Source organism: Mobula birostris, chromosome 5 (assembly GCF_030028105.1).
Source record: "Mobula birostris isolate sMobBir1 chromosome 5, sMobBir1.hap1, whole genome shotgun sequence".
Taxonomy (NCBI): Eukaryota; Metazoa; Chordata; class Chondrichthyes; order Myliobatiformes; family Myliobatidae; genus Mobula; species Mobula birostris.
In genome coordinates, this window is record NC_092374.1 from 97145630 (window position 1) to 97171405 (window position 25776).

The following is a 25776-nucleotide window of genomic DNA, read 5'->3' on the forward strand; positions in this document are numbered from 1 at the left end:
AAATTAGTGCAAAAAATCAGAAATAAAAAGTCATTGGTTCAATGTCCATTGAGAAATTAGATGTCAAAGGCAAAGAAGCTGTTCCTGAGTCGTTGAAGTGTGTGCCTTCAGGAATGTTTGTCCTTCCTGATGGTAATGATGAGATGATGGCAAGAACACCTGGGTGGTGGGTGTCCTTAATGATGGACACCAATTTTTTGAGGCATCGCTTCTTGAAGATACTACGGAGGCTAGTGCCCATGATCAAGCTAACTAATTTTACAACTCTCTGCAGCTTGCTTCAATCCTGTGCAGTAGACCTTCCCCACCCATCCCCACCATGCCCATACCAGATGATGATGCAACCAGTTAGAATGCTCTCCATGATGCACTTGCAAGAGTTTTAGATGACATACCAATTCTTCTCAAACTGCCAATGAGATATAGTCACAGTCCTGCCGCCTTTATAGCTGCATCAATATTTGGGTCTAGGCTAGGTCCTCAGAGATATTGACACCCAGGAACGTGTGTGTTGGGGGGGGGGGTGTTGGTAGGGCTGAGGTTTATATATGAGTATTACCTCTCATCTGCTGGTCACTGAAGTCTTGACCAGTGAGCCAACTTCAGACACTGATCAAATATTGAAAGCTCTAGATAGAGTGAATGTGGAGGGGATGCTTCCCATGGTGGGAGAGTCTTAAGACCAGAGGGGACAGCCTCTGAATGGAGGAGTTTCCTTTTTAGAACAGAGATGAGGAGGAATTTCTTTAGCCAGAGGGGTAAATCTGTGTAATTCAAGGCAGAAGTTGAGAGATTTCCTGGTTAGTCGGGGAAATGGCAGGATGTTGGGGCTGAGAGGGTTACAGATCCAGGTTAGCATGTTACCTTTCCCTGAGGATCGTCACCTTGTTGTGCTGGAGAGGCTTGGGAGTTCCTGAGATCGCAAGAGTGATGCTGCCTGAAGCTCAACTCCTGGTAGGATCACCCATGGTGGTAAGGTCAAGAGAGAAGAGCCAAACAAAGAACAATCTAACCAAGATCTCAACAGTGGATACATCAAAATGGCAGTGAATGGTTCCTGGTCATCTTACATTCTATGCCACTGGACCCTAACCCCAATATGTCAATGGCCATGTGGTGATTGCCTATGCATCAGCCTCCCCATGTTAAACAAAGTCATACATAGGTCTTCTATGAAAACATTATACTCAAGTAATCTCACTACTACCATATTACTGGCTCTGGATGGCCCTCATGAATAAATCCTTACTTGGGAGTAGATGCAGTACATTCTGTAGAAGGTAGACTAAACCAAGAAGATCTGGTGGTGAGTGAAGCAATATTTAAGATGGGATGGTTATCTGCATTCATACATTAAGATGCAAAGGAGACATCTTCAGCAGTAGACAACGTTGTACCCAACTCCAGCGCCATTATTTGCAGTTGTTATGACATTGAATGGCAGGCTTGCCTCTTTGCAACAAGTAGGATTAGGAAAAAAAGAATTTCGTACCCAAGTTTGCAACTTAGAGCTTCCAGCCAAGAATGTCGTAGATAAGAGGGCACAAGTGGAAATTTACAATCAATCACTTAGTACAATATTTTAGAGTTTTTTGCCTGTAAGCAGACAAATTTCAAGGTTGTATAATTTATACATTCTTTGATAGTAAATGTACTTTGGATCTTTGAACTTATTTTGAAATGAATTAGTTTGATGTTGTTTCCTAATTCACTACTCTTGCAAGGCAGAACCAGTTTTTTTCATAGAAAGCAGTCCCTGCCAACAAACCCAATGGCAATAGTTAATGGCAGGGGTCTCCAGTAATACTGAGCAGCCAGTGCTATGAAGGAGCAACTCAGGAATAATTCTAAGCATTTCCTTTCTGCACTAACATTAGGATCTCTGTTCCTGCCCCCCCCCCCAGCAAATTAATGCAACACTATAAGGTGTTTCTAAAAGGCTAAATTGTAGAAATGTCAAGTGAATTTAAAACAAAATGGTGTTGCACAGGCCCTTCTGCACATGATGTACTATCCTTTTGACCTACTCAATCTAACCCTTCGCTCAAACATAACCATCTAGTTTTCTTTCACCCATGTGCCTATTCGTCTCTTAAATGCCTCAATGTATCTGCCTGTACCACCACCCCTGGCAGGGCGTTCCATCACCCAGCACTCCCTGGGAAGAACTTAACTCTGACATCCTCCTTACACTTTCTTCCAATTACCTTAAAATCATGCCTATTTGATAGCCATTTCTGACCTGGTGATGGACTTGATCAATGCCATCTATAAAATTGACAAACCCTCAGCCAGTGATGAGAGGGAATACAGGAGCAAGATATACCTGCTATAAGTGATGTTGCAGCAACAAACTTGCTCTCAACATCAGACAACCCAAAAAATGATTGTGGACTTCAGGCAGGGTAATTTGAGGGAACACACACCCATCCTAGCAGGATCAGAAGTGAGAGTGAGCATTTTCAAGTTCCTGGGTGTCAATATCTCCAAGGACCTAACCTGACCATGTCAATGCAGCTACAAAGGTGGCAAGACAGCAGCTATAGATCCTTGGTCTGAGATTTGGTATCTGACCAAAAAAACTTGCAAATTTCTACAGATGTATCATGAGGGGTTCAAGGTTTATTTTATTATCAAAGTATATATGCAGAATACAACTCTGAAATTTGTCTCCTCCAGATAGCCAGAGAATACAGAAAACCATACAAGTAGTTGAAAGAAAGACATCAATCTTCCCACAGAAAAAAAACTCCAAATACCCCCAACCCCTCCTTCACACAAAAGCTAACAGATCACCCAAACCCCCAGCAATCAGCAACAAGAAACAGAACTGAAAGAGGCCCATATTAACTACATTCCAATCCAGAAATCTAAGAATTGTGTTAACATCTGACAGCATCAGGACCCTGCAGCCCCCCCCCCCCCCCCCCCGCAGCAGCAACTCAAACCAGTGGCCCCTCAGGAAAGTGAAATGAAACAGCAGCCTCTCCAAGAACCATTCACTCTCCTTCACATTTGCCTTGATATTTACTACAATGCTTTATTTGCCAAGAAATGTAGTCACTCATGGCTCCTTGTCTTGTTTCAGCCTATACTCACTTTTCTCTCCTGGAGTTTTTTTTTGGGGGACAGCAGAGCACTAGCTCACTTGATCAAACAACAGATGTCACAGGCTTACAAAAACAAAATTAATATAAAAAGAATAATTAGAAGATATAAGCTGAAATGATTGACTATCTGCAAGATGTCACTTCAGGAATCACTTGCTGGTGTCCTCTTCGCTGAAGCATTCTAACTGGCTGCATCACCATCTGCAATGGGGTGGGGGTGGGAGGTTCTTCTCCTCTGTATCCAATTTCTGAATGGACATTGAACCCATGAATACTTCACTAATTTGTATTTTTTGCACTACTTATTTAGCTATTTAACATACAGTGCCTACCTACACCCCCGAAGAGGTTAAGTTATTTTTTTTTAATTGTCTTACAACATTGAGTCACACAGGATTTGATTTGGCTTTTTTTTTTGGCACTAATCAACAGAAAAAAGTGTCAAAGTGAGAACAGATCTCTACAATGATCTAAATGAATTACAAATATCAAAAAATGATTGCACAACTATTCACCCTCTCTAATGTGACACATCAAATCATCACTGGTGCAGTCAGGGTTGTTCAATTGATTGTAGTTAAAAAATGCACCTGCATCTGGAAGGTCCAACTGCTGGTGAGTCAGTATCCTGGCAAAAACTACACCATGAAAAGAACTCTCCAAGTAACTGTGAAAAGGTTATTGATAAGCACAAATCAGGAGATGGATACAAGAAAATGTCCAAGTCACTGAATATCCCTCAGAATAGTTAAGTCAACCATCAAGAAAGGGGGAAGAATAGGGCCCACTGTAAATCTGCATCAAGCAGGCTATCCTCAAAAAAAATTGAACTGTGCAAGAAGGGGACTACTGAGGGAGGCCACCAAGAAACCCAACTACTTTGGAAGAGTTACAAGCTTCAGTGGCTGAGATGGGAGAGAGAGGCAAAGAGAAAGCCACTGTTCAAAAGAAAAACTAATAACATGAAATCTTGGCTAGTTTACCTAAAGGCCTGAGGGAGACTGGAAGATTCTATGGTCTGATGAAACCAAAATTGAGCTTTTTGGCCATCAGACTAAATGCTACGTTTGGCATAAGCCAAAATGCACATCAAAAACACACCATCCCTACTATGAAGCATGGTGGTGGCTGCATCTTGCTGTGGGGATTTTTCACTGCAGCAGGCTCTGGAATGCAAAATGAATGCAGCAACATACAGGGAAATCCTGGAGGTAAACCTGATGTAGTTTGCAAGAGAACTACTACTTCGGAGAAGATTTGTTTTCCAGCAAGACTATGACCCTAAGCATGAAGCCAAAGCTACACAGAACTGGTTTGAAAACAAAGTTAATATCCTGGAGTGGCCAAGTCAGAGTCCAGAACTCAATCCAAGTGAGAATCTGTGGATGGATTTGAAGAGGGCTCTTCACTCACGATCCCCATATAATCTAATAGAGCTTGAACAGTTTTGTAAAGAATTGGGGAAAAATTGCAGTGTGCAGATGTGCAAAGCTGGTCTACAGATTCAGGCTGTAATTGCTATCAAAGGTGCATCTACTAAATACTAACTTGAAGGGGGCAAGTAATTTTGCAATCAGTTATTTTGTTTACCAATTGTAATACATTTACCAATTTATAGAAATCCTTTTTCACTTTGAAATGAGTCTTTTCTGTTGATTGGTGTCAGTAAAGCCAAATTAAATCCACTTTGATTCAAAGTTGTAAAATAAAACATGAAAACTTAAGGGTGAACACTTTATAGGTACTGTACATACTGTAAATGTTTCTATTTCTCCATGTATTGCATTGTACTGCTGTCATAAAGTTAATTTCTTGACATATGCCTGTGATATTAAACCTGTTTCTGATCTTTTACACCTCCATCAGACCACTTTTCATCCTCTTGTCCAAAGAGAAAATGCCCTAGCCAACTCAACCCATCCTCAGTAAACTTCTTCTCTAATGCAGGCAGTATCCCAGTAAATCTCCTCTGCATTCTCTCAAACCTTCAACATCCTTCATGTAATGAGGCAACCAGAACTGAACACAATACTCCACAAGTGTGACCCAGAGTGGAAACATTACCACTCAGCTCTTAAAATGAATTTCTACAGATCATGGCCTGCAAACGTTATGTTGATTACTGGTGGCTCAACCCCAGCAATCATGGGTACAGTCAACATTGGGCATTTTCTTGGCAAAAGAAAAATCAAACCAGTTGTTGATGTGGGTGGTAGAGATTTATTGACACCAGCTGCACTTGGCATTAAAGATCATTTGACTTGTGGTTCTCATTAGATTTGCAATAATTGGAAATAAACTCCAGGAATCATTGAGTAACACTGCATTAAAGCTTAACCAGACTTTGCTTTCACTTCAGTGTAGTATAAAAAGGGTAATTGCAGTAGACAAGCTCATGAAGATATAAGTAGCACAGTCAGGTTGTAGCAAAGCCATCAGTAACCACTGTTCTTCAAGTGGTCAGCCACTTGCGCTGCCTTTATGTTTACTCGGGAACATGAACCTTGCACATGTGAGCCCTCCAGTAAAATTAGTGCTAGAAAAAAAAAAAGAAAGTAGGTTAATAACAACCCTGAGAACACCCATCATTGCAAAGCAAATATCAGTGAAAGAAAGTCACAGGTTACATGGCCAAACAGCACAAAAACATGGCACAAGTATGATGGAGGATTAATAACAAACAATTGGGTCAATTCACCATTAGATACACTGGTAGGATAATTAGTTGTAGGGTACAGCTATTTACAGTATGTATGCAAGATAAACATGTAGAACTCTGGCAGCAACCAGCCTCATCCAACTACAAGTGCAAGGCAGCACATTCACCGTCAGTCAGAACATTGTATACAGGAGTTGGGACATTACACCCCAACAAGATGTTAGTTAGACCACATTTGTAACACTGCAGTTTTGGTCACCGTACCATAGGAAGGATATCATTAAGCAGGAGAGGAAACAAAAGATTCCAAAGGAAGCTGTTAAGATTGAATTAAGGTGAAACTGGACAAGTTGGGACTTTTCTCTGGAGTGAAGGTTGATGATACCTTGGGTGGTTTAAAACTAAAGGGTAAATGTCAGCAAAAGGGGAAGATTTCAGTTTTCCCAAAATAGCTGGTTCTGGAGATATGAAATGAGTTGCCAGAAGTGTCTGAGGCAAGTACAGTTACAATATCTAAATGGCATTTGGACAAGTACGTGGATGGGAATAAATTCAGAGGGATGTGGGCAAAAGACAAGCAGATGGGACTAGCTCAGCTTAGTTGCCTAGTGTGAAAAGCCCCTCTGGCCTAACCTGTCAATGCCAACCATGACTCTAAAACAGCCAAAATTAGGACAGCCAGAGTCTCAATCTAATTTGCAGGAATTGAAAGTGGGAGCCAGTCTCATCCAAATCACTAAGGACTAGCAGGGCTGGCACTCATCAGCAAGGTTAGGCCAGGCCAGGCAGATATCACACCACCATTTGTGCTGGGCCTGGTTATAAAACCATCTGTCCCTACAGGGCAAGTCACAGGACCTGTTTGTGCTATACAAGCAAGACCAACAACCTACTCATTATGCACTGTTGTCACTGGAAAACACTCCAACCCTTTCAAATCAAACCACTTTAATTCCATGATCCTTAACACCAAGTTTAAACTGATCAAGTGACCCAGAATAGACCATCTTGTACATACTTCAATAAACTGTTGCAATGCAGGGCTTGTTCTGGACACTCCTTTCTAATTGCTAGCACCCTGGTCAGTCACAGTTCTCCTAATTTATTGTTAACACAGTATAATATTGCACTCCCTCTCCCCCCATTTAATCTAATCTTCTGCAAAGGGATGAGAAATACCACCAACTCTAGATACCACTTTCCTCCATCTGCTAGTATGCCTGCCTCTGTGTCAGCAAGTCTGGCTACAGTATGCTCAGACTAACCATCACATCAGTTGTACCTAATGATGACTTAACAATTGTTTTGAAGTTATTAACTCTTCATCCATGCTGGTACCCTCACTGTGGTGAAAACATGGGCTGTCATTGTGTGCCACGTAACAAGCACATCCATCAGTTCTCCTTCGCCAGAAGGGATGAAAGTAGTATGAGACCAGTGTGGCTAATAAGTCAGAGAGCAAAAAGCAAAAGTGAAGGCATCTTAAAAAAAAAAAAAAATTGTGGAAAGGTAGAGGATTGGGAAACTTTAAAAATTCTTTTTTTTCAAGCCTGGGTTAGTGAATCTGGAATTCACTGACAGCTGCACAGGCCAGTTCATTGGGAATATTTGAGGCAGAGGTTGTTAGGTTCTTGATTAATCAGGGCAAAGTTTACAGGGAGAAAGCAGAAGAATGGGGCTGAAAGGGATAATTAATCAGCCATGATGGAATGGCAGAGCACTCAATGGGCCAACTGGCTTAGTTTTGCTCAAATGCCTTATGGTCTCATGACCAGACTATTCAATTAATCCGCCACACAATTTTACACCTTGCCCCTTAGCCCAGGTGATCTGGTACTGATCTTCAGAAAAGCAGGCACTGGAGAATACTGACAGTTCAAACTTAACAGCTCTATAGTCTGCACTGGCCCACTTTCACCTCAGTTTTCGTAACCACAGTTTAACATTCTCAAGCATAATAATCTAATTTGGCAGTTGCATTTACACATCACTTCTGTACAGCAGGTTTGCAATGTTTTGATTTGTTTCTAATAGTTCCTTCCCCCCCCCCCCCCCAAATGAACTACAGGTCAGTTACTTGTTAATTAGGTCAAAGCCCTAGGTTCACTGCCAAATCACACTCATGTCATTTCAATAATTAAGCATGTGAGGTAGTTGGGCACCTTTGCAAGTTGGATTTTTGACACAACCCAGTGAGGAAACCAAGAACAAGGTGAACATCCAGTCAGTTATCACAACCACAAGATCTATATTTTAGCACAAGCACATTCTGACCTCTAAAAACATTTCTCTCCCTTCAGCTTCCTTGTTGGATTTTCAATGTTCCTTCCATTTTGAACCATCAACTTTATCTCCATAGCCTGATCCGAATGGATTGCAAACCTATAATGAATTGTCTGTCCTCACCATCTCCATGTCTTTGGACAGGAATACCTATCTGTACTTGTACATTCTCTTGCAGCTGCTGACAACAGTCTACTTCCCCAACACCTTACCCACACCCAAACACACAGCACTTCAGTCATGAGGACAAACACTGGTCATTGATCCTGCTGACAAGAACTACAAGGATTGGCAAACTTCAGTCTACCTTCTCCTTCCCAATGGATCATGATCTCAGGACACTTCAAAGTCTTCCTTTCACAACTTTCAGCAGCCAGATCCACACAATCAACTTCTACCCAATCCCCAAGATTCAAAAGTGGAACTGCCCAGAAGAATTCATGTGACTTTCCTCATATGACTATATCACAAGACTTCAAAAAGCCAAGCCTCAAAAAGACCATCCAGGACATGACCTCTTCTCATTACAACCATTAGGGAAGAGATATAGGAATCTGAAGCACACAATGTATTATAAACAGCTTCTCCCCATCAGATTCCTGAATGCACCATGGACACCAACTCGCTTATGTTTTGTAATTTACTGTAATCTATGTATTGCACTGTCCTGCAAAGCAGGAAACTTCACAATGTACCTGAGTGATAATGAACCTGATTCTACTTTTTTTCTTGGATCAGTTAAACCCTTCAGACCCTTCACCACTGACACTGCTGGTTCCAACCTGTCATCTTCACCAACAACTAGATATGAAGAGCCCTCCCACAATCTGAGGGCCCTTCACATCTTCCTTGAACAGAAACCAGTTCGCCTCCACCTGTCTCCTTCACATGGTTCAACCCATTCTCCTACTGAACTTCTACTCAGGGGTAACTGGCAACTCTTGTGGGCACAAACTGTGCACATGTCAGATACATACAATGGTCACTAACCCAGTCTCCTGGGATCAAGTCAAGAATGTTCACGCCATGACCGTTAATCCGAAAGGAGACCAATCCTGACATTACGCGCCAGACCAAGTGATCCAGCGGATGGTAAAAGGATAAACCCTCAGCCCATTGAAATAATGAAAATCGTTAGCCACATCGAAGGCTTCAACTACAGTAAAGCAGAAATCCTGGCAAACTTAAAACCGGACATCTTGTGCATACAAGAAACTCATAGGTTTGGTTGTTCAGCCTATGTGCTAAGAAAGCAGTTGGCTATTGACACCCCTACCAAACTTATGGAAGTGCAATCTTTGTTAAAGATAAACCTACAGTAATGAGCAAAGCAAACATCCAAGCTGGCTCAATGGAACTTCTGAAAGTTGAAAGAAAAACACATAAATATCATCTCAGTCTATAAACCCCCTAATGAACCATTCATGTGGCCACCTAACCTAGATCTCCAGGACAAAATGTACCTCATTATTGGTGACTTTAATAGCCATAACATTAACTGGGGATACAAAGATGACCATGCAAATGCAGAAGTAGTTGTATCATGGGCTCTAAAACAACCGCCTTGAGCTACTATAAGAGTCAAAGGTCACCCTTACCTTCACAAGTGCCAGATGGAGAAAATGATACAACTCAGACCTTGCCTTTGTTACCTCAGCAAGCTCCAACCTCTTCACACGAACAGTCCTCCAACACATACCCAAATCCCAACATTGTCCAGTCCAGGGAGAATCCCTTCCAGTTCTGAGACCTGTACCATCAAAGTACCTACCAAGATTTAACCTGAGGAAAGCGAATTGGACATCTTTCACAGAATCCCTTGATCAACTTAATCAATACCATACCACTGGAACCTGATTATGATGAATTTGTCTGACTAATCTAGAAAGTAGCACAGCAGAACACACCTAGAGGCTGCAGAACCAAATATATTCAGAGATTGACTAATGATATCAAGCAAAGTTATGATGAGTATGTCAACTTATACGACCAAGACCCGTTTGGTCAAGACATAATTGAAATGGGAGAGTCAGTTCTGTCCCTACTGAGCCAAGACAGACAATAGTGTTGGCAAGAACTGATAGAAAACACAGACATGACCAAGAACAGTAAGGAGGCATGGGCAACTGTTTGGAAACTCAACTCAGACAATAGACCACCACAAAGAATTGCTGTAAAACCCAATCAGGTTATCCACCAACTAATACTAAAGGGTCGACCAAACAACAAGGAACAGAGGCAAAAGAAAAAGCAACTTCAGGAGATGGAGTCAGCTCTCTCAAACGGGAATAACAACTTCCCAGCTCTCACCCTAGAAGAATTAAAGGATGAAGAATCACAGCTAAAATCCAACAAAGCTGCTGGCACAGATGAGATTCTTAATGAATTCCTTCAACATCTTGGACCTAAAGCACTCCACTAGCTTTGTCCCTTTTTAACTGTTGCCTAAGATCATTAAAAATACCCAAAACGTGGAGAAGAGCCAAAGTTGTTGCTCTCCTAAAACCCAATAAAGACCCCATCATTCCTAAAAATTAGACCGATTTCCTTGCTCTGCACCCTCTAAACTCTACAAGAGACTCCTACTGAAAAGAATATCCCCCTTAGTCGAAGATCTTCTAACACCAGACCAAGCCGGGTTCAGGCCAGGCCCCTCTTGCTGCAGTCAAGTCCTAAACTTAACTCAGTATATTGAGGATGGCTTTGAAATGCGACAAATTACAGGGGCAGTATTCGTTGATTTAACAGCAGCATATGACACTGAGTCACAGAGGCCTTCTACTGAAATTATCTAAAATGTTAAAGAATGAAACCACAGTCCAAAGTAATAAGAAGCCTCCTAGAAAATTGCAGATTTTATGTAGAAATGAATGGAATTAAGAGTAGATGACATCCACAAAAGAACAGACTACCACAGGGATCAGTCCTGGCACCTCTACTATTCAATGCTTACACAAACGACCAACCAATCTTTCCTAACACAAGCAGGTTTATCTATGCAGACAACCTCTGCATAGCAACACAAGCTAACTCTTTCCAAGAAGTTGAAGTACGACTTACAGCAGTCCTCGAAGCAATGAAGCAGTATTATGAAAAATGGTGTCTGAACCCAAATCCATCAAAAACTCTGTGTGCATTCTATCTGAGGAATTGAGCAACAGCTTGGAAACTCAAGATCTTCTGGTGTGGCACACTGGATAGGACGCTCTCATTTGCCACCCATATCCAAAGACTCTGAGGGAAAGTTGGCTCTTGCAATTCTCTCTTGAAAAAATTAGCAGGAACGAAATGGGGAGCTCACACACTTAGATCAACTGCCCTAGCAATCTGCTATGCACTGGCAGAATACTGTGCACCTGTGTGGGGCAGATCAGCCCATGCGAAGACAATAGACCCGTTCCTTAACGAAGCCTGCCGAATAATCACAGGCATACTGCTCCCCACACCCACTAACGTCATTTACAGACTTGCAGACATTGCTCCCCCAGAGACCCGAAGACACATTACAACAAAAATTGAAAAAGGTAAACAGAACTCAGATCTACGGCACCTACTACACCATCCTGTGCCAGTTTCCAACCGCCTAAGATGGAGGAAAAGCTTTGCTACAGTGGAGGAACTGCCACACAGAACATCCCCCCAAATATACAGGGTTGACCTCTGACAACAAACAGCAGCCAGAACCTCAATCAGTACAGTGCAAGACCCCACAGAAATGTTACCAGACGGGGCACTGCTTGACAGACAGAAGTGGTGCATTCTCAACAGAATGAGAGCGGGAGTTTGTAGGACGGGAGGCAATATGGTGAAGTGGGGTTTAAAGACCAGCGAATCCTGTGAGTGTGGTGAAAGGGTGCAGAACATTGAGCACGTTCTGCACAACTGACCACTCTCACCTGATTTAGCTGACACTGACCAGCTCAACATCAACAAAACAACACTAGAGTGGCTGGCTGTCTGGTGTGACAAGCTATGATGATGAACCCAGCCTCCTACCTGAACTCTCCCATACTGCTTCCTGCATGTATACAGAACTTCACGTTTATTGTCTCGGCCACACATTTGTCCCTGCACTCATGTGGTCCATGTTGGACACAGTTCCTTCAAAGGCTAGTTCATGACCAATATCATTGTACACCCACCAACTGTAATTGTCAGTCAACAGTACTTCCTCACTCACTATTCTGCCCGATCCCTTCTCCAGGCGTCTCTTTCGTCAAAGCAGATAACAATTTCCGCATCTTTAAGATGTCATCCTTGACTAACCCCCTTGCAATGAAAGTTCCGCTTTTTATATTCTCAACCTTTCTCCCAATCACAAATTTAGAATTTTGCCTGTTCTCATCTCCCCCACCCCCCCAACTCATCTGAGGAGATTCCAGCACCAGACATCTCCTCTTCCCCTCAGCATTATGAAGGGGAAACTCCCTCCTGCTCTGCTCTTCCACTACCTCCTACACAACTGATAAACCTGCCAGTTTATTATTGACCTTTGCACCAAGAGATCCACGCAGTTATTCCAGGCAAAGCAACAATCCACCAGCATTCAATGTGTTCATGTGCTTGGGGAAGCCCAACACTAGATAACTACTTTGCCCAAAACATCTTTAGTGCATTCCCCATCCTACGCACACTTCTGCCCTGTCTCTGCACAGAACAGTGATAGTTACAAATGCTGCAATGCCAGTCCTTTCAAAACCTTGGGCCATAAGATACAGCAGCAGTATTAGGCCGTGCAGCCCATCAAGCTCCACCGTTCCATCAGGGCTGATTTATTATCCTTCAGCCCCACTCTCCTGCCTTCTCCCCATAACCTTTGATGACCTGACTAATCTAGAACTTATCAACCTCCACTTTAAAAATACCCATTGACTTGACATCCACAGCTGTCTGTGACAATGAATTCCATAGATTCACCAGCCTCTGGCTGAAGAAATTCCACATCACGTTCCAAATGGACGCCTCTATTCTGAGGCTGTGCCCTCTGGTCCTGGACTCCCCCACTATTGGAAAATTTCCTCTCCACATCCACTCTATCTAGGCCTTTCATTGAAATGCATTTTGTTAACTTTTCAATTCTGAGGGTAAACACTAGCCTTTTCCCTACCTACTTCAGTTTCTATCACCACAAATGTGGTTAAAACTTACCCTTATTAGTCCTGGCCACAGCAAAAGCACGTTTTTCTTCTTCGTTTGCTGACTTGACCTTTAAATCTGCAAAGCCACTGTCACTGAGTGCATGTCTTATAACGGTATACTTCTTGGATCCTAAGGTTACCCCATTAGTGTACAAACTGGATACATCAGATGACATCAGTGCATCGATTTGCTTGGCCTGCAAAACAAATACAATAGTTGTGAAGATTTGAGCAAAGCCAAAATCCTGTTGGAACTTTAGGTTAATGAGCTTTTGATCTCAATTTCTTTAGTTACAAAAAGCTGCAAAATAAATGTGGATAGAACACAAGGAAATATATATTTTAAATGTCTGTATACTGAAGACCAATTAAAATACACACAGCATATACTTGATCCACTTAGACGATCCTGCCATTTTCACAGCAATCAAAACTCCACTTACTAAAGGTCAACTTTCTGAGACAGATTCTCAGTTGAAACCTGCACACCAAGCTGCAGCTCAAACAGGCTGGTCAGAGATCCACAGCATTACAGGAACAGGTTCATCAGCCCACCGAGGCTACACTGCCCATGATCCTACCTACCCACACCTGGCCACCTTCCACTGAGTCTGCTCTGCCCTTCATTTCAATCCCATAAACTTTAACCCTCTAACCAATCTCTGCTCCAAGTCCCAATGACAGCCTCCATAGCCTTCTGTGACAATGAAGTAATTCCTCATCTCTTTCAAAGCACCATCCCTTTGAGGCCAAGCCCTCTCATGACTCACTCTCCTTTGATAGGAGACATCTTTTCTACATCCCTCCATTCCCCAACTTTTCTTGTGTCTAAATGCCGAGCAATCCTACAGCATCCGCTTCCATCAACTCTATAGAAGCATGTTCCAGCCATGTTCTAGCTTCCTTTGCAAATCTCCTTTAAACCAGAAACAAGAGATTCTGCCGATACTGGAAATACTGACCAAGAATATGCCAGGGAAACCCAGCAAGTCAGGCAGCATCTAGGGAGGGTAATAAACAGTCAATGTTTCAGGTCAAACCTTTCACCAGCAATGGAAAGGAGAAAGAAACCAGAGGTAGGGGGAGAAGTACAAGCTGGTTGGTGGTAGATGTAAAGGGCTTCCTTCTTCAGCTCTTCCATCTATTACCTCCCAGCTTCTTGCTTCAGAAGCTGGGAGGCGATAGAGGGGTAGAGGGCTGAAGGAGGAATTTATATAGGAGAGGAGAGAGGACTGTGGAAGATAGGAGGGGAACAGGAGGGAATTGACAGACAGATGAGAAGGGGTGAGGGGAACCGGAATAGAAAGCAAAGTGGAAGGGCAGAAATTACCAAAGTTGGAGAAATCCATTTTCATTTCATCAGGCTGGAAACCACCCAGATGAAATACGAGGTGCTGCACCTCCAACCTGAGAGATGCCTCATCTTTACAATAGAGGAGACCAAAACTGACATGTCAGAACGGGATTTGTAAGTAGAAATAAAATGGGTAGCCACTGGGAAATCTTGCACTTTGTGGTGGTCTGAGCAAACGTGTTCGACAAAGCAGTTTCCCCAATCTATGTCAGGTCTCACTAACAGAGAGGAGCCTACACCAAGAGTGCTAGAAACATAAGATGACCCCAACAGGCTCACAGGTGAAGTACAACCTCACCTGGAAGGACTGTTTGGGGACCCCCTCCCCCCACCCACCAACTTTAACACCTGCCAGCTTGTACTTCTCATGTCCCCTTCCTCCCTCTCCAGTCCTGATGAACAGTCTCGGCCCAAAATATCAACTGTTTATTTCCCTCCATAGATGCTGCACGACTTACTGAGTTGCTCCAGCATTTTATGTTGCAAATCATAACTTCTGTGTGGTTCACAGATCTACAGAGAATGGTACTAACTGAACTCAATCGGTGGAACAGCTCTACCAGATCTGGTGATGAATGGTGATGGACAACCGAGCAGGGTTAGTGACTCAGGTGGAGCGTTCATACAGAACTGCAACTGCAGAAGCCAGCCTTCAGCCAGTCCCATTCACTCCACACAAGATCAAAGAACTGAAGTCACCAGATACAGCAACATATGCCAGCCATTGGACTGAAGACGTGCTCCCTAGAACTAGTTGTCTCTAGCCTAGCTGGTGTACTTACAATACTGGCTTCTAACCAGATATGAAAAAATGCCCAGGTTATGTCACAACCATTAAAATAAAACAGGAAAAATTCAATTGTCTGCTCATAGGCAACAGTGATTGAACACGAGGGACAGGGCACTATAACCTGCTTAGTGTAACAGCCCCAGTCCCACTGTAGACTAGAGCAACATTCCGGAGGTAAGATCATGATCAACATCAAGCAGCTCCAGTAAGACTAAAATCAGTCCAATCAGTACATCAAAGGAAGATGGCTGGGGGTGTTGGAGGTCTGTCATCTCAGCACCAACCATCTTCACTTGCTTTAGGTGACTAACTTTAATATCACAAGTCAGAAGCCCAGAAAACAGTGCAGTTACACACGGCATGCCAACAGCATCCCACAGCTGTACCTACCACCAAAGAGCACAAGTTACACCAACAGCTGAAGTCCAACACCAGCCCTAATTGTGCCCAGATCCCCATACCCAACACATACTTTCACCTGAACAAGATGGTGAAACATCATTAGGATGTTCTTCAACCAAACTGCTAAATACATTTCTGGTCACAGTCAAAACAGGCATCTGCCCACCCTGAGAATTCTCTGTCCAGCTCAGAATCAGATTTAATATCACCAGCATATGGTGTAAAATTTGTTAACTTTATGGCAGCAGTACAATGAAATACATGATTTATACAGAAACTGATATTAAGTATACATTTCTATTAAACAAGTTAAATAAGTAGTGCAAAAACAGTAATGAGGTGAAGAAGCTGTTCCTGAATTACTGGATGTGTACCTTCTTCCCGATGGTAACAGTGTGAACAGGACGTATCCTGGGTGTGGTGGGGATCCTCATTAATGGCTGGCACTTTCCTAACGCACTGCTCTGTAGTCAATTAAAGGCTAATTTATACTTGTGCATCAAATGTACGCCATAGTGACAAACCCTACGCCGTAGCCTAACGCGCACCTCTCCCAAAATGCAACTATGCATCACAGACCGCAACAACTGTGATCAGCCCGCTTGGTAGCATCGCATTTCCTCCTATGCTGCAATAGCTTCCCATTGGGCGACTGAAGGGTGGGGAAGCAACTCTGGCTGCAATACTTTCCATAAAGCTTTACAGACCTCGAAATTATGGAGGACCCTGTGCTTGACGCCAGTTTGTAGCTAGCTGCTACAGCCTGTTGACTTCCACCTGAAGCTAAAACTCGAATGGTGATTGCCTGTCTCTGGGTATACTGTGCATACACTGATGCAATATTAATGGTTGGAGACGACGAACCAAATCATCAAATCTACCTGCAGACATCCCAAAATATTTGAAATGCATTTCCTCGTCCATGTCTCTCAGTGGCCGGGCAAACACAGAAAATTCACCCTCCTTCAGTTTCAGTCGCCATCGTTTCAAGTTTGAGTCTTTTCGTGCTGAGTTTCAACATGAAGGAACTCAACACAGTGGCACAGAAACCTCACTGCCAACTAGTGCTTTGGCGGTGAATTGCAGAGAGATGCAGATACACCAATGCACAAGTATAAATGCTCACAACGGCACAGCCCACTTGCGTAGGCTACGGCGCAAGCTGGTACACACAAGTATAAATCAGTCTTAAGACTTACCTTTGATGTTTGAGCTATCATACAAAAACTTAACTTGACCACACCCAAACTGCAACATCAGATTATGATGCTTCGGGGGCTCTTGGGATAACTGAGGCACTATCTTGCAAGCATGATGACACTCCAATCCAGCAGGCAACTGGTTCTTGCCATTAAAAGAGAGCTCTTCATGGAGAAGTCTGCAGACAAGTCTTCTGTATAGCTGTTCACTGGATAATACACTCTCCTAGCTGGACTTTGAAATTTGAATGGAACTGTTCCCACCCTACACAAACTTACCTTGTTTTGCAAATATTTACCCACACCCAGCTCTGCCTCAGCATCTTCACTGAATGCCAACACCCAGCTGTGCAGACACACTGACAGGAAGTAGATGTTATTCTCCAACTGAAGCTGCTGAAACCCCAGGTGTCCACTTTACCTTCCCAAGAAACGCTGGGCACGTGCTCCTCTGCCGTGAATTAAACAGGGAGAACAACTCAAACTGGATGAGTCTTATCTTTATCCCAGTATTTGATATCTTATAGCTTTAAGAAATCTAAAAATTGCCAAGTATACTTAAAACTTGCTTCTTGCAGATCTCCTCTTTTCATCCAATCAGCAAGCAAATTTTAAAATTAGCACCTGCACTTTATGGTCATTAGTTCACACATTAATTCAGCCATGTTTGTTCAAGGAACCACAAGACAAACCAAGCAAAAAGCACACAGTGCAAGAACTCAGTCTTGCAGCATCTGCTGAGGGAAATGGTTGACTGACATTTTGGATTGAGACACTTCACAGTTAATCAAGAGTATATAAAAAAAATTTGAGGGAAATGGGCAGGACAGGATGAGGCTTACAGATCCCAGTTGGTTGGTTGAGACATGGATTCAAGTAGAGAAAGGATGAGTGGAAACAACAAGAACTGAGGTGACGAGTAGAGGCCCAGGGTTACAGATGACATAAGTATGGAACCAAGTAAGGAAGTAGATGGGTGAACTGTTGATTTTTTTTTGTCTGGGGAGGGTGGTATTGGAGGCTTTGATGCTATTGTCCCTTAATTTTCCTGCGAGGGAGAGGGTGGGTTTGGGGTTTGCAAGTTTTGTTTCTTTTTCATGCCATGGGCAGGTGTTGGTGCCTTTTCTTTCAACAATTCCATAGTATTTCATGGCCACCTGGGGAAGACAAATATCAAGAGTCATGTAGGCATACTTTGACAATAAAATTAACTTTTGAACCTTTGAGATGTAAACAGCAAGAGAAGGAAATGCCTGTGTGCGGATGATGGTAGGCAAGGGGAAAAAGGGAGAGAAGGACATATATGAGAAGAGCTGGAGAAAGAAATTACCTGGAATTGGAGAATTCATTGCCCATACTATTGTATTGTAGATTATGCAGAAAGACAACAGGCTCTAGTTTAGCTTTCAATACATTCTCAGTATTGGCAAATGTTACAATGTCCCACATAGAATGAATTCGACAACATTAATAGGGATTAGTTTGTCTTGCCCCAGCAGTCATGTCTGGGAACGTTTTAAGGACCATTCCATCAGCTGTTCATCACTGATCAAGGATACAGATATGTACAGTGAAACTTCAAGCGCTGCTTTCTTTGGTTCAAGATCAGGTTTAAGGCAGTGCAGGATACAGACAGGAAACGTTTAGAGACTGATCACCTAACTCAATCAAGCAGAAAAAATGTTCATAAAATTTGCAATGTTTAAATCTACTGACTATGGTCAGCAGGATGGACATCCTCAGTTAAGGGAGGTTTTTCAGAAATGGATGGAGGGGGCCAAGATTCACAGAAATCTTTCCACTAGATACCTGCTGCTCTCAAAAGTCTGCAAAATGGAGCTTCCGTCTTAAACTGGCTTTTCTTGTGCAGCGATTCTGCAAATAGAGGAAGCATATTCAACCCTTCTACCACAAAGTAGTAGGTTCACCGCATTGGGGAAGGGGAGGGACAATCTCACTGTGACAGTTTGACATTGCTTCCACCCAACAACCTCGTCAAAGCTCAGACCTCACAATTTGCTCAGCAGCATGTGCACACCATTTCCTTTTTTGGAGATATTCAGTCATTAGTAACCAAATCAGCGTGTGATTTTCAGACCACAGCACAGTGTAGCATTAACAAGATTTGAAAGGTTGATATGTTTTGGTATTTACAATATTGAAACAGGCCCTTCAGCCCACTTTATTCATTTTGACCTAACAAGCCAACCCCATTTGCCTGCATTTAGACCAATTGAAAAGCCATGTCTGCACGCAACCCACTTCAACACAAAACTTGTCATGGTACCATAGCAGTCAGTGCAACGCTACCACAGCTTGGGGACAGAGTTTTGAGTTCAGTTCTGACATCCTCTGTAAGTAGTTTGTGTGTTCATCAAGTGGGTCTCCCTCAGGTGCCCCAGTTTCCTCCCACCGTCCAAAGACACAACTGTTAGTAGCTTAATTCTGGCATTGAAAAGCTTATCGTATGAGAAGTGTTGAATGGCTCTGGGCCTGTACTCACTGGAATTCAGGAGAATTTGGGAGGGGGGGGGGGTCCTCAATGAAACCCATCAAATATGGAAAAGCCTAGTAAAGTAGTGAGGGAGTTTTGACCAGAGAGCGCAGTCTCAGACTAGAGAGATGATTTACAAAAGAGAGGAATTTCATTAGCCAGAGAGTGGTGAATCTGTGGAATTCATTGCCACAGGCAGTTGTGGAGATCAAGACAGAGGCTGATAGATTCTCATTTAGTCAGGGCATGACAGAATTTAGGGAGAAGGCAGGAGATTGGGGCTAAGAGGGAAAATAGATCACCATGAAGAAATGGCAGAGCAAACTCGATGGCCAATTGGCCTAATTCTGCTCCTATTTTTAAAGGTCAAAATTGGTCGTTGTAAATTGTCCCATGATTTGCCTAGAGTTAATTCGGTGGGTTGCCAGGTGGTGTGGCTCGTTGGGCCAGAACAGCCTGTTCCGCACCGTAATAAAATATATAAACTCCAAATGGACCTGCTTCCCGTAGTGACTACCCTAGGACGTGAATACACCCAAATGCTCCCAACATTTTAATATAGATCTCTAACCAAACCGGACCAAACTAATTGTCTTTGGTCCGCAAATCCGAAAAGGAGAGCAAATGCCTATCATCAAACCCACCGTAGCATTTGATCTGTTGTTGAGAGCGGCATCGGGATTCCTCCCCTCTCCTCCCCCACACACAGCTCTACACGCGGGCAGGGTGCGGCCAGCTCTTGTCCAACGGCGGTGGCAGGGACAAAGGCAGCGTCTCGCCCGCCCCACGGGAGCTCGGCCTCCCTCCGCGGGACCGGGGAAAGGGAAGAGATGGGACCCGCGTGAGCCCGAAGCCGGCTCACTCACACCCAGCCCCCACCCCCCACTTCTAATCCGGCGTCCAACCGGAAGTTGGGCCACACCCCTGCCCCAAGCCAATTCACCGTCTCCCTCGGGCCCAACATTCACCCCCCCAAACCCCACGGTTCCCCAGACCTTCTCCCCAACTATCTCCACTCCGCACCACTACCCTCCTACCCACCCGTCCTCTTTCGGCCGACACGTGGGTCGAGAGGCGGATCAGGCGGGGAAATGCCGGAAGTGGACCGCTAACCGGGGGAGGGGGGGGGGAGCCTCCCCGCTAGGCAGCGACCACCCGTCCCCAACCTATGCTTCACTCATTCTCCCGCCGGGCCACTCACCAACAAATTTCGGCCCGGAGTTAACCCATTCACCCAGCACCCAGCCCTAGTCATTCAGCGGCCGCTGCGCCGGGCCGGGCGCTCTGTCGACCCGTACGAATCAATTCAGTGTCCCGGGCCGGGGCCCGTTAACGCGAGCACGGCGGAAGTCGCGCAGCGCGCTCCCGTTCGCACCTGCACTCCGCTGAGGTTGCCGCCTGCATACGAGGCCCACACCGAGAACGGATTTAAGCCCACGATGGCCGCATCGTGGCTGTCTCCGTCAGCCATGAGGGTCTGAATGTAAGCATCCCAGCCGGTAGCCATTGTGCGGAGAGTCGACGAGCGTTCACTGCGCAACCAGACAGAAGCCGCGTCCCGACTGCAGCCCGCCCGCCGCCGCGCCCACTTAAAGGCGACTGCACACACAGGAAGGGCCTCACACCCCGCCTGTATCCATCCACCACGGGACGGCACCCACACCCTGCCCCCTGCGCCCCGCACTGCCGACCCCACACTCCGCTGCCCCACACACCTTCCCCGGGGCTAACGATCTCCCCCACCTCCCCGGCCCAGCGGCTCCTGCCCCCGTCCGCTCTCCCACAGCCCACACCTCGGCGCACTATTTGCCAAGGCGGAGGCACACATAGTGATGCGGAAGAGTTTGCGGACTACTTTTTTCGCTGTAAAAGTTCCTATTTGTTTTGCCTTAAAAGGGAATTTGACTTTTTTCAACTTCCAATAAACTCCCTCCAATTTCTTCCTGTTGTTTGATTTTTTGGGGGGGAGCCCGTTAATGACAGAGTCAGACAGATATACAGCTCAGAAACAGGTTCTTTGGCCCAACTAGTGCATACTGTCCAAGATGTGTAAACTAATTCTATTTGGGCGCGTTTGTCCCTTACCTCTTAATCATTTTCTATCCACGTATCCGTCTGATATATCTCTACCACTTCTGCCTATAGCACTTTACAACTCATGTCGTCTATTATTTTTATTTGTAGTTTGTCTGCTGCATATTGAGTGTTTGTCTTTGTTTATGTATAGTTTTTTCGTAAATTCTATTTCATTTCTTTTTCTCCCCCTGTAGAATCTCGGGTTAGTAAATGGTAGCACATACACGGTAATACATTAACTTTGAACTTTCTCTGACAGCTTATTCCACTCTCTGTGTGAAAAGGATACCCCTCAGGCCCCCTTAAACCTGTCCCCTTTCTCCTCAAATTTACCCTTCTAGTTATACACGCCCCTAGTCAGGGGCAAACATGCGTCCATTCACATCATATATGACTCTCATGATTTTATAAACCTCTGTAAGGTCACCCCTCAGGTAAGTCCTCTTCTAAAGAACTTGCTGGGTCTTGAGGGTCCAAATTACAAGGAAAGATTGAATAGATTAGGACTGTATTTTCTGGACTGCAGGAGAATGAGGGGAGGCTTGAAAGAGGAATACAAAATTATGGGAGGTATAGATAGGATAAATGCAAGCAGGTTTTTTTTTCATTGTGGTTGGATGAAACTGAAGCTAGTTAAGGGTGAAAGGTGAAATTTAAGGTAATCTGAGGGGCAACTTCTTCACCCAGGGTGGTGCGAGTGTATTACGAGCTGCCAGCAGAAGTGGTGGATGCGGGTTCAATTACAACATTCAAGAGAAACTTCATGAAGTACATACATGATAGGAGGGGTACGGAGGGCTATGCCCCAGGTGCAGGTCAATGGGTCTAGGCACAATAGTAGTTTGGCATGAACAAGAGGAGTTGAAGGGTCTATTTCTGTGTTGTACATCTATGACATTTCTGCAGTCCCAGTAACAACACTGTGATCTTTTCAACACCATTTTCAGCTTAATACCATCCTTTATATAGCTGGTCGCACAGAACTGTGCACAATACTTCAAATACTTGTTCAGTTGCAACGTGACCTCCCTACTTCTGTACTCAGTGCCTGGATAGATGAGAGCAAACCTGACGAGGGCCTTCTTCACTGCCATGTCTACTTGTGTTACCATCCTGTCTACCTGTTGCCACCCTGTCTACCTGTGTCACCATCCTGTCTACCTGTGTCATCATCCTGTCATCCTGTGTCATCATCCTGTCATCCTGCATCATCACCCTGCCTACCTGTGTCACCACCCTGACTACCTGTGTCACAATCCTGTCCACCCGTATCACCAGCCTATCGACTTGATTCACTGCCCTGTCTACCTGTATCACCACCCTGTCTACCCGTGTCACCACCCTGTCTACCTGTGTCATCACACTGCCTACCAGTGTCACCACCCTGTCTACCTGAGTCTCCATCCTGTCTACCTGTGTCACCGTCCTGTCAACCATGTCACCACCCTGTCTATCTGTGTCTCCACCCTGCCTACCAGTGGCACCACCCTGTCTACCTGAGTCTCCATCCTGTCTACCTGTGTCACCGTCCTGTCAACCATGTCACCACCCTGTCTATCTGTGTCTCACTCTGTCTATCTGTGTCATCACCCTGTCTACCTGTGTCATCACCCTGTCTATTTGTGTCTCCACCCTGTCTACCTGTGTCACCACCCCGTCTACCCATGTCACCACCCTGTCTACCCGTGTCACTGTCCTGTCTATCTCTGTCTCCACCCCGTCTACCCGTGTCACCACCCTGTCTACCTGTGTCTCCATCTTGTCAACCGTGTCACCACCCTGTCTATCTGTGTCTCCATCCTGTCTACCCGTGTCTCACACTGTCTACCTGTGTCACCACCCTGTCTACCTGTGTCACCACCCTGTCTACCTGTGTCTCCACCCTGTCTACCCGTGTCTCACTCTGTCTATCTGTGTCACCACCCTGTCTACCTGTGTCTCCATCCTGTCAACCATGTCACCACCCTGTCTATCTGTGTCTCCACCCTGCCTACCAGTGGCACCACCCTGTCTACCTGAGTCTCCATCCTGTCTACCTGTGTCACCGTCCTGTCAACCGTGTCACCACCCTGTCTATCTGTGTCTCCACCCTGTCTACCTGTGTCACCACCCCGTCTACCCGTGTCACCACCCTGTCTACCCGTGTCACTGTCCTGTCTATCTCTGTCTCCACCCCGTCTACCCGTGTCACCACCCTGTCTACCTGTGTCTCCATCCTGTCAACCGTGTCACCACCCTGTCTATCTGTGTCTCCATCCTGTCTACCCGTGTCTCACACTGTCTACCTGTGTCACCACCCTGTCTACCTGTGTCACCACCCTGTCTACCTGTGTCTCTACCCTGTCTACCCGTGTCTCCACCCTGCCTACCAGTGTCTCCACCCTGTCTACCTGAGTCTCCATCCTGTCTATCTGTGTCTCCACCCTGTCTACCCGTGTCTCACACTGTCTACCTGTGTCACCACCCTGTCTACCTGTGCCATCACCCTGTCTACCCGTGTCATCACCCTGTCTATCTGTGTCTCCACCCTGCCTACCAGTGTCTCCACCCTGTCTACCTGAGTCTCCATCCTGTCTACCTGTGTCACCGTCCTGTCAACCGTGTCACCACCCTGTCTATCTGTGTCTCCACCCTGTCTATCTGTGTCTCCACCCTGTCGACCTGTGTCATCACCCTGTCTATCTGTGTCTCCACCCTGTCTATCTCTGTCTCCACCCTGTCTGCCTGTGTCACCACCCTGTCTGCCTGTGTCACCACCCTGTCTACCTGTGTCTCCATCCTGTCAACCATGTCACCACCCTGTCTATCTGTGTCATCACCCTGCCTACCAGTGTCACCACCCTGTCTACCTGAGTCTCCATCCTGTCTACCTGTGTCACCGTCCTGTCAACCGTGTCACCACCCTGTCTATCTGTGTCTCCACCCTGTCTACCCGTGTCATCACCCTGTCTATCTATGTCTCCACCCTGCCTACCAGTGGCACCACCCTGTCTACCTGTGTCACCACCCTGTCTACCTGTGTCTCCACCCTGTCTACCCGTGTCTCACTCTGTCTATCTGTGTCACCACCCTGTCTACCTGTGTCACCGTCCTGTCAACCGTGTCACCACCCTGTCTATCTGTGTCTCCACCCTGTCTACCCGTGTCTCACTCTGTCTATCTGTGTCATCACCCTGTCTACCTGTGCCATCACCCTGTCTACCCGTGTCACCACCCTGTCTATCTGTGTCTCTACCCTGTCTATCTGTGTCTCCACCCTGTCGACCTGTATCATCACCCTGTCTATCTGTGTCTCCACCCTGTCTACCTGTGTCACCACCCCGTCTACCCATGTCACCACCCTGTCAACCCGTGTCACTGTCCTGTCTATCTCTGTCTCCACCCCGTCTACCCGTGTCACCACCCTGTCTACCTGTGTCTCCATCCTGTCAACCGTGTCACCACCCTGTCTATCTGTGTCTCCATCCTGTCTACCCGTGTCTCACACTGTCTACCTGTGTCTCCATCCTGTCAACCGTGTCACCACCCTGTCTATCTGTGTCTCCATCCTGTCTACCCGTGTCTCACACTGTCTACCTGTGTCACCACCCTGTCTACCTGTGTCTCCACCCTGTCTACCTGTGTCACCATCCTGTCTATCTCTGTCTCCACCCTGTCTACCTGTGTCACCACCCTGTCGACCTGTGTCTCCACCCTGTCGACCTGTGTCATCACCCTGTCTATCTGTGTCTCACACTGTCTATCTGTGTCACCACCCTGTCTGCCTGTGTCACCATCCTGTCTATCTGTGTCACCACCCTGTCTACCTGTGTCTCCATCCTGTCAACCGTGTCACCACCCTGTCTATCTGTGTCTCCACCCTGTCAACCGTGTCACCATCCTGTCTATCTGTGTCTCCACCCTGTCTACCCGTGTCTCACCCTGTCTACCTGTGTCACCACCCTGTCTGCCTGTGTCACCACCTTGTCGACCTGTGTCACCACCCTGTCTGTCTGTGTCACCACCCTGTCTATCTGTGTCACCACCCTGTCGACCTGTGTCACCATCCTGTCTATTTGTGTCTCCACCTTGTCTATCTGTGTCACCACCCTGTCTGCCTGTGTCACCACCCTGTCTATCTGTGTCACCACCCTGTCTACCCGTGTCATCACCCTGTCTATCTGTATCTCCACCCTGCCTACCAGTGTCACCACCCTGTCTACCTGAGTCTCCATCCTGTCTACCTGTGTCACCGTCCTGTCAACCGTGTCACCACCCTGTCTATCTGTGTC

At 45.4% G+C, this 25776-nt stretch overlaps 1 pseudogene; it reads right to left on the reverse strand.

The window, feature by feature from the left end:
* Window positions 1-5307: 5307 nt before the first annotated feature.
* Window positions 5308-21069, reverse strand: LOC140197910 (profilin-1-like; annotated as a pseudogene).
* Window positions 21070-25776: the final 4707 nt, after the last annotated feature.